Source organism: Panthera tigris, chromosome B2 (genome assembly GCF_018350195.1).
Source record: "Panthera tigris isolate Pti1 chromosome B2, P.tigris_Pti1_mat1.1, whole genome shotgun sequence".
NCBI classification, from domain to species: domain Eukaryota; kingdom Metazoa; phylum Chordata; class Mammalia; order Carnivora; family Felidae; genus Panthera; species Panthera tigris.
The window spans coordinates 124,574,010-124,584,734 of record NC_056664.1 but is presented as its reverse complement, the minus strand read 5'-3'; positions in this window follow the sequence as shown (position 1 = coordinate 124,584,734).

The following is a 10,725-nucleotide window of genomic DNA, read 5'->3' as shown; positions in this document are numbered from 1 at the left end:
ATAAACTTGATGTTGCAATTGTCCCTTATAATCAGAGGCCTGGGAAGACGTCTGCATTGTTCTAGGCTGGTGTGGAACTTCCGACTTTGCAAACAACACTCTGACACTATACCACTTCCTCTTAGTTCTGAGGTTAAAAGCAAGTGCTTGCCCTAGACAGTCTAGTTAAGATCTTATCTTCTCTTGTTTTTCTTTCTCTGATAGGCTACCCTGGTACTTCTCCTAGGCAGAAGAGAAAAGTGCTTTGAGATCTGCTTTCCTTGAGGCTCCAACTGGAAGACCATCAGAAACCTGCCCTGCATTAGTCTCCTGGGGCCTGGGAGCCCCCACTGCGAGTGCATTCCTAACTTTCCTTCCTCACGTCTGGTGGACAACTCACCATGTTCTCCACCTGCTTTGAGTTTGTTCACTTCAAATAATTAGTTCTTTTGTTTTCCTTTCTCTAAACAAATTTGAAAACCGATATATTTTTAAATAGAGATTAGTTCTCTCATAGGCTACCAGTATACTAAATGCCCTTAGAACAACGATGGAGCTTATATTTCATTCACATGCTTCAAAGAATAGAGCAGAATTGAGGCCAGCAATGAACCAGAGGAAGCAGTCCAGATACATTTTTTTTAATCCAACTGGCAAAATTAAACGAGATTATGCTGGGAATCTGAGATATTTAGAGAACTGACAGAATAGAGAAATACCTATTCAAATGCAAAATAATTAATTCTTTTTCTCTTTTAAGGTCAGTGAAGGAAGGTTCTTGCAATTTTTACAACCATTAAAAAAAATCAAACTATGTATCACCGACGCTCATACTTCTCCAGTGTAAGCCTCAAAACAAGTCCCGGGGGCATTATCTTTCACATTTTTACAAGTAAGAAAATGGCCTTGGGGTACCTGGGTGGCTCACTCCGTTAAGTGTCTGACTCTTGATCTTGGCTCTGGTCATGATCTCAAGGATTGTGAGTTTGAGCCCCACGTGGGGCTCTGCACCGGTGGCGTGGAGCCTGCTTGAGATTCTGTCTCTCCTTCTCTCTGTCCCTCCTCCTTGCGCACATACTCTATCTCTCTCTCTCTCTCTCAAAATAAAGAAATAAACTGAAAGAAAGAAAGAAAGAAAGAAAGAAAGAAAGAAAGAAAGAAAGATAGCTTAGATAGGAATAGCTGAGACACGCCCATCATCCTAAGGGCCAGACTTGAAGAGTCTCCTGACTTCAGCGCCCAGGCACATCCAGTATAGCACAGCTATTCTGGGGATCTGTGAACATACTTTGGCCTGCTATTCCACATAAAAGAGACCGTTGCATTTGCTTTCTAAACAGTTCTCTCCAAACGTCTTCATCCTACTAAGTCTTTAAATTTTTCAAATGGTTCTCCATGCATCCTTTGCAGGAAATTTCCAAAAATAGAGTCAAAGAGAGGACCTCTAAGATATGTTTTACCTTTAAAACTCTTGATTCTATGCAGTTTACACTTTAAAGGGCAGAGAAAAACAGAGACTTAACTACAGACATATTAGGGTACATGAGAGTCCTGCTTTGTGTAAGGCACAGGTTTTGTTGATGAGAGAGCATAAGGCAAGCTGAGAGCAAAGCACAAGCTGAGAGCAAAGCACAAGCTGACAACGCCCCCTACCTCCAAGGTGTGACAAAGGAAAGGGAGAGAAAACCAATGGTTAACGGACAGGGATCACAGTCATGCAGGACGTGAGCCTCCATCAGTTTATAAATATCTTAGTAAGTTACAAGAAAAAGGCAATCTTATCAATAACCTAATTTCCAAAAACCTATAGACTCAGTTTCCTGGAGCCCCTAATACCACCCTCTCCTCCATAGTGATGTGGGAACAAAGGCAAGAAGGAAATGGTCGGTAAAATTAAATTTTCTTATAACCTGCAGCCTATTGACATACTCTAGGAAAATACAGAGTATAACATTTTTCCAGGAACCTCCTACTGTCTTAATGATAATGCTTTGCTAGAGGGAAAAACAACCTTAGCTTGTCAGTAGCTAAGCCTCCAATAGTCTTAGTCTTTATCATATGGAAATCCCTTTAAGAAACTCCCTGTTGGGGGTGCCTGGGTGGCTCAGTCAGTTAAGTGTCCAACTTCAGCTCAGGTCATGATCTCACAGCTTGTGAGTTGGAGCCCCGCATTGGGCTCTATGCTGACCGCTCAGAGGCTGGAGCCTGCTTCAGAGTCTGTGTCTCCCTCTCTCTCTGCCCCTCCCCTGCTCACGCCCTGTCTCTCTCTCTCTCTCTCTCTCTCAAAAATAAATAAACATTAAAAAAATTTTTTTACAAGGGAATACAAGCAAAAATGAACTATTGGGGCCTCACCAAGATAAAAAGCTTCTACACTGCAAAGGAAACAATCAACAAAACTAAAAGGCAACCAACGGAATGGGAAAAGATATTTGCAAATGACATATCAGATAAAGGGCTAGTATCCAAAATCTATGAAGAACTCACCAAACTCCACACCCAAAAAAACAAATAATCCAGTAAAGAAATGGGTTGAAGACACGAATAGATATTTTTCCAAACATGTCCAGTTGACCAACAGACAGACACATGAAATGATGCTCAACGTCACTCTTCATCAGGGAAATACAAATCAAAACCACACTGAGATACCACCTCACACCAGTCAGAGTGGCTAAAATGAACAAATCAGGAGACTATAGGTGTTGGCGAGGATGTGGAGACATGGGAACCCTCTTGCACTGTTGGTGGGAATGCAAACTGGTACAGCCGCTCTGGAAAACAATGTGGAATTTCCTCAAAAAATTAAAAATAGAACTACCCTGTGACCCAGCAATAGCACTGCTAGGAATTTACCCAAGGGATACGGGAGTGCTGATGCATAGGGGCACTTGTACTCCAATGTTTATATCAGTGCTTTCAACAATAGCCTGAGATGCCCCGATTTGAGAGACCTCCCGAAAACAAACCACCAGAGTCCAGAGTCAAAGCCAAGCGGCAAGGGTCGTTTATTGCAGGTTTGAACCCGGTCCTCCACGCACTCTTTGCCGGTGACGCTAAGAGGCCCCGAGCGAGGATCTTACAGCTTCTTTTATAGACAGGCACAAACAAGTTAGGGATTTTTTTGTGGTTACAGAGCTGTTATTGGTTGACATTTAAATTTGAACACTCAGCAGAACTTGATTGGTTCCCGCCTTTTTTTCAAACCACTCAGCAGAACTTGATTGGTTCCCACCTCTAGGTCAGACCACAACCGGGCACACCCTGGCCGGTTCCGGGAACGGCGCGGGGGGGGGGGGGGGGGGGGGGGGGGGGGGGGGGGGGGGGGAGGTCTCTTCTTTGCAGTTGTGAGTACACCTGGTAATTTTTCTCTTAGTCTCTCAAGCCAAATTATGGAAAGAGCCTAAATGTCCATCAACTGACGAATGGATAAAGAAGATGTGGTTTATACATACAATGGAATACTACTAGGCAATGAGAAAGAATGAAATCCTGCCATTTGCAGCAACATGGATGGAACTAGAGGGTATTATGCTAAGTGAAATAAGTCAGTCAGAGAAAGACCGATACCATATGTTTTCACTCATATGTGGATCTTGAGAAACTTAACAGAAGGCCATGGGGGAAGGAAAGGGGAAAAAAAGTTACAAACAGAGAGGGAGGGAGGCAAACCATAAGAGACTCTAGAATACAGAGAACAAACTGAGGGTTGATGTACGATGGGCAGGAAGGGAAAGTAGGTGATGAGCATTGAGGAGGGCACCTGTTGGGATGAGCACTTGGTGTTGTATGGAAGCCAATTTGACAATAAATGATGTTAAAAATAAATAAAATAAAATAAAATTTTTAATAAAAGAAAAAAAGAAACTTCCTCTTGACTTTATCTCCCCCAACTCCATAATGTATAACCAGTCACTCTTCAACCCCAGTGCAGCTCTTTCTGCTCGCGGGTCCTGTCCCTGTGCTTTGATAAAATCACCTTTTTTGCACCAAAGATGTCTTCAAGAATTTTTTCTTGGCCATCAGCTCCAAACCCCCAACACTCTGAAACCTCATCATTGTTTAAAAAACAAAAACAAAAACAAAAGTAACAATGACAACAAAACCTACAAGCTCGGAATGACGTGACTCAGCCCCAGGCTCCAAACTGGGTCTTAATACCTAACCTAACTGCAGTTTCAACTTGCCCCAGAAATTTAGTCTTAACTGGTCACTCGGGAATTTTCTGCTTAGTGCTAATGAAGTAATCTGCCCTGTGGGCCCTGTCCATCCCCACCCCCCAAAAGCAAGATGAGGTCATCTGCATAACAAGACCCCCTACTATTCCCCCCCCACCCAAAGCAACCTCGAAAAAACAATCCTTTTCTTTTGCTAATAACTTCCTTGCCCCACCCTCCCATCTATAAAAACCTCCCGTGTTGGACAACTCCTGGGAGCTCCTCCTTGCTTCCTAGGTGGGATGGTGCCCATTTCGTGAATTGCCTAATAAAGCCAATTAAGAGCTTCAAGTCTTCTCTGTTGAATTGTATTTCAATAGTCTCCTCCTTGGACAAATATTAAAACGACCCAGAAATTACTGGGAATGGGAGGAGAGAAAAGAATACAACTAATAAAATGACCTAGAAATTTAAAAAACAAAACCAAAAATCTGTGAGTGTCTCACACTCAGATCATTTAATTAGCCTGGCAAAGAGCTCCCCAATTAAAAGTTTTTCTTCAACTTCCTAAAAAGAACTTCTTCAAAGTTCCCCAGGTAATTCTAATGTGTAGCCGGGACTGAGGGCTACTGATTTGGGGTGCATTGGGGGTGTCTGTGGGGAATTTGGGAATGGAAGCTGGGCAGAAGACAGCTCAATAACTTTCTCTTCTTGAGAATCCACACTTCTGCTTGTGCAAAGAGATTGTGGGAATAAACTCTACAAGAGGCATCCATTGGCATGAGATTAGGTCCGGGAGTTAGAAGAGTAAGAGTGGATTATGTCCAGAGCTGGAACAGAGCTTTTAAATGAGAACACCCAGGAAATACCGAGAAACCCATGATCAAAACTTTGTTTCCTCAAGGCGCTCAATAAATATTAATTAAATTTCATTGTAACTGAATTGAAATCATCTTAATGGAAAATCATTTAATGGCTTGAATTAAATTGTGTACTTATCACTGTATCCATTTAATCCTGGACCTTGTCTCAAGGATTTAGAAATATTAAGCCCGAGGATCACTGTTTCCTCTTTTTTGCCACTTTGCATTATCTTTCCAGAAGCACAATGAATGGAAAGGCACCCTCTTAGCAAATTCCACACCTTATTTTCACTCCTCATTTAAATGTTACCCTGACCCCATTCAATGAAAAATAACTTTGAGATCTCATAAAATTACCCGATATCCACAAGCACAGTGGATAGTTCTTAAGCGTCCTAGGATGAAGGTCCCATGACCATGGCGGAAAAGGATATTTTAATGAAGCATTTTCACTGAACTTTGGAATCGAATAGCACATTAAGAGTTATTCTAGTTCCTTTTTAAAAATTGTAAAATATTTTCCATTCTGATTTAAATATTTCTTTTCTTTAACATTTTTTTAAAATATTTATTTATTTTGAGGAGCCGGACAGAGTGCAAGCAGGGGAGGGGCAGAGAGAGAGGGAAACACAGAATCCCAAGCAGGCTCCAGGCTCTGAGCTCCTGGCTGTCAGCACAGAGCCTGACGCAGGGCTGGAACCCACAAAGGGTGGGATCATGACCTGGGCCGAAGTCAGACTCTTAACCGACCGAGCCACCCAGGCACCCCAAAATATTTCTTTTCAAGACAGAATGGAGTCAAATATGGATACTTTGTGAGATATAATTAATTGAGATATAAATAATTAATTAAGGAGACTTACTTGAAAATCAAACATGACCTTCCTGAAATATCCTTCCTTGGTGATTGTCCAATCAGCACTTAGAGATTGGTAGCTGTCAGGGCTCCTGGGTGGCTCAGTTGGTTGAGCATCCGACTTGGGCTCCGGTCATGATCTCGCAGTTCATGAGTTCGAGCCTTGCATAAAGCTCTGTGCTGACAGCTTAGAGCCTGGAGCCTGCTTCGGATTCTCTGTGTGTCTCTCTCTGCCCCTCCTCTGCTCATGCTCTGTCTCTCTCTCTCTCTCTCTCTCTCTCTCTCTCTCTCTCTCTCAAAACTAAATAAAAACATTAGGAAAAAAAAGAAAAAAAAAAAGATCGGTGGCTGTAGCTCCAGCATCAGATATGTCTTTGTCACCAGCTGAATCCCAAGACCTGACCTTTACTGCTCATCTGCTTGTACCCACCAACCTTTGTCCCACATTTGTCCTTAAGCTCTTCTTTGCAGGTTACCTCTTAACTAAGGCAAAGATCCTAGCAGCAGAGCATCCCCTGATGAAAACCGAAACTACCCCTCAAGCAATCATGACTACCCAGATGAAGAGCTCTGATGGCCCGGACCACCTAGACCAGTTTGAGCTTAATCCATGACTCACCTGCACAGATGGACCATGGAGTGGCCCACAGAGTGACCAGTAGTTACCTTTACCTCATAATAGTAAAATCTCCGCCCACGGAGGAGCACAGGCCTCGTTTATATGACATAACAATGTATGTATAGGTGTGTTTCCTTAAGGCACAGGCATGACCTTGTGCCCACCTCGACATATGATGGCTAGGCTCCCCTATCTAAATATTCATTCTAACCTTAAATGAAAGAGACCCAGGCACCCTTGCTTGGGCAGTTATGGCTTTGGAAGTTATTGCCTGTGACCTCTTTTATTTGCTGCAAATAAAGTTTCCTTTGTGCGACAACTCCACTGGTGGAGTTTCTATCTGTGACTCACCCGGGAGTGAACTCACGTTCGTTTGGTTGCACTTTCACCAGAAGCCTTCATCGACAAGTAGCAAGACGGGGCAGAATTAAATAGAGCATCCTTATCATCTTTAAGTGGAATAAGATGGCATACGATATTCTGGACTCATTAATAGAATCTGTGGGAATAATGTAATATCTGACCTTGAAAAATACTGAAACAATCACAGGGTGTCCTTCATGCCACTGTACCTGAATCATAAATTCATCCATTCACCCATTCATCTATTCAGCAAATGCTGAGTCTGCCTTACCTGCCAAATGCTGAGAAGGACAAGCTTCTAGCCCCGAGAACTGTAAGACAACAGATTTTTATTGTTTAAAGCCACCCAGTTTGTGGTATGTGGTTTTGATAGCCCTAGCAAACTAATATGCACTGCTACAAGTCTATTTGAAACTTCAAAATAAATGGAAAAGTAACTTCCTGTGATCCAATAATTATTTTAGAATCAAAAGCTTACAAAATGGAAAATCATGACTAAGAGCCATAAAATATTAAATATGCTTTCAACAAATATGTTTTGTAGTGTACCCATTCCTGGGCAGACCCGGAGATTCTGATACTCCTCATGATAAGAGGGTATCCCCCCTTCATGTCACACAGTTGAGAACTGCTCTATTTTCTCAGCCAGACCTCCTCCCAGCCCCAGAGGAGACCCCCTCAACCAAGGTATGATATTGGGGGAGGTAGTGGAATTCTCTACAATGCACCCTCCGAAACCTCTACCTGATGATGTCCATAAAACACCTCAATGGCAGACTGGACAATTATGTCCACACTCAGACACGAGTATCTGGGAGACCACTAAGTTAGTATCTTGCTTGGCCTTAAAGTTTAGGTACAGTATTCGTTTCTTAGGGAGACTATAACAAAGTACCATCAACTAGGTGGCTTAAAACAACACAAATGTATTATCTCACAGTTCTGAGGCTAGAAGTCTAAAATCAAGGTGTTGGCAGAGGTGGTTCCTTCCGAAGGCTCTGAGAGAGAGAGAGAGAGAGAGACTTCTACCTTCTGATAGTTTGAAGCTTTGTAGAGCGTCTCTTCACATGTCGTTTTCCCAGTATGACTGTGTCTATGTCCAAATATCTCCTGTGTAATAAGAATACCAGTCATGACAGATTAGGGCCAACCCTAACAATTTCATTTTAACTCAATCATTGGCAAAGTCTCCATTTCCTAATAAGGTCATATTTAACGTATATTTTGGGCAGGGGGGAACATGATTCAGCTTCTAATGGGTAGCAAATTGACACTCCATACTGGGAGACACTACAATCAGTAAGATGCTCTGTAAGGACCTGATCCATCTGTTCCAACTACTCAACCATTGGAAAGAGTGGTCATGAGACTGGAGGTTGCCTGTGGGCTCCCCCTGCTGGAAGAGTCAATGATGTATTTAAACCACTCCAATCTAGCTGCGTTTATACCCGTGGCCCCGGGGGGCAAATTAGCCAACAATTCTCGGTTCTCGTTCAGTCCTTGAGATCAAGGTTACATTATTCTCCTAACATGAACTAAGGGATTGTCTCTATTTATTCTCTGGAATATTATGTATAAGATAGAAATTCTGCTGCTTGAAGAGTCAGTAGAACTTGCTTATAAAACAATTTTGGCTTCATGTGCTTAGTTTTATTTATAGGTAGATTTTTTTAACTACTAATTCATTCTTTCTCTCTCTCACCCTCTCTCTCCCTCACTTCCCCTCTCTCTTTCACGTTCTTTCCTTCTCTCCCTTCCTCCGTGTGTATGTGTGTGTGTGTCTGTCTCTCTCATTTCCTGCCTTCTTTCCAGTGAATTTCCCTTTTTACATTTCCTTTTCTTCTTCAGCTATTTTGGAGGTCTTACCTTATATTCCTATTTACCTTTACTTTACTTTTTCTTAAACTTTAACATGCTATGGTAGGTTATGGTCAAGCCTGTTGTTTATAATTGCTCTTCAAATTTGAAAACTTGGCAACTAACTGCATGTTACCACAGCCTAGACGTTATTACACAACTTCTAAACACAGAACCATTCAATGACATAACTATATAAAGGCAGCCTGAACCCACAAAAGCTAAGTATGTTGAAATTTGAGAAACTGAGGTATAAGAAGCTTCATAAACATTGTTTTACCTTCAATGGGTAGAGCACTATTGTCTAATACAAGCATGTCTATGAAGTACTGGGGACTTGAGAAGCCTTGCTCACGGAATATCTGCCTGTCTGATGTTCTCTGTTACGCTTAAGAGTTGATGACAGTAAAATGTAACTGGTACACAATTTATTTGTCAAAGTGCTCATTTTCATCAAGACCTAGAATCAGTCCTCTGCAGAACTGCTTTGCCTGTGGATACTTAAAAATTCTAAATTAATTGGTATTGTAGACCTCATATTTCACAGTAAAAGGACTTGGAATACTGACACTCTAAAAACGCCCTCCCATCTTACGTGTAACTGTTCCTAGTACACCTTGTTTTTAACTCCAAAAATAGACATTGCTATTTGTTTTTCAGACTTATTTATAATCTTTTTCATTTTCCATTTCAGTTTTCATCTTGCATTTCAAATTCCTGGGAGCATGAATCTTCCCATTTGTTGTACCTGCTGGCTCTCACCCATGGTAGCTTGTTTCTCTGCTGGCTTTGTAACTTTCTGTATATATCAGTGAACTTGTTTTTAACAGGTTTTATCCTGTCAGAATCCCATTCAGCCTAGATCAGAGGACAGTTCTCCAGGGAACTTTCATGTTTTTCTCTGCCCTGACTTGAGACTATTTTTTACGTTAATTTCTGGATTGGGAGGTTCATGTCCCACACAGTGAGCAAAGAAGCAGATAACGGCAGACATAAGAATTTAATACGTGATACAGAAAGGCTTACCAATTAGATGTGAACAAAAGAATTTTTTTAATGTTTATTTATTTTTGAGAGAGAGAGAGAGACAGAGTGCAAGCAGGGGAGGGGCAGAGAGAGAGGGAGACACAGAATCCGAAGCAGGTTCCAGACTCTGAGCTGTCAGCACAGAGCCGCAGGTAGGGCTCGAACTCATGGTCTGTGAGATCATGACCTGAGTCAAAGTCAGATGCTCAACCGACTGAGCCACCCGGCCACCCAGAAAAGATTTTTTTTTTTTTTTTTTGAGTAAGGCTGAAAACACAACAGTGTACACAAATTAAAACAAAACTATCTTGGGGTGGAGGGTGGGGGGTCCAGGATGAAATGCAGAGTATGACAAAACAATCTAACTATATTACAGATATATGAAACAACCTCACTGAAGGAGGTTGGGGGTAGGAGGTGGTGGGGAAGTACTGACCTCAGACTTTGGAAGTGAATAGACTCTGAAAATTAAAGGCAAAAGAAAATGTACGTAGCACCATACTTTAGTTGATAAAGTTATTTCCCACAGTTTGATTTCACAATTCTGCTACTGTTACACATGTGTACTGGATTTGAACAATTAAATAAATGGATGGTGAGAAATCAGAACCTGATTTCTGACTGTGGGAGTGAGAGATAAGCAAGGAGAGGTGCTAGAACAACCCATGCAGTAATGGATTAACGTTGGAGACATCAACATGCATTCTTTTTATGTTTGGCTTTATATAGATACAGATGGTTAGAAATATGTACAGATATGTGTATGTACACAGGTTAGCACACACATGTATATGTGTGTTCTCACACTGTCAGCTGAGGGGTCCCAGAAGCAACAGCATCCTAGTAACAAAAAGTATACCTACCACCTAGATCTTCATTTATAATATTATTCTCCAACAAAATGGAAAAGGACTCCTTGGTGAAGTGACTGATTCTAGGATTGGAGCAGGAAATATAAAAGATGGGCCAAGGGGCACCTTGGTGGCTGTTGGTGAAGTATCTGAC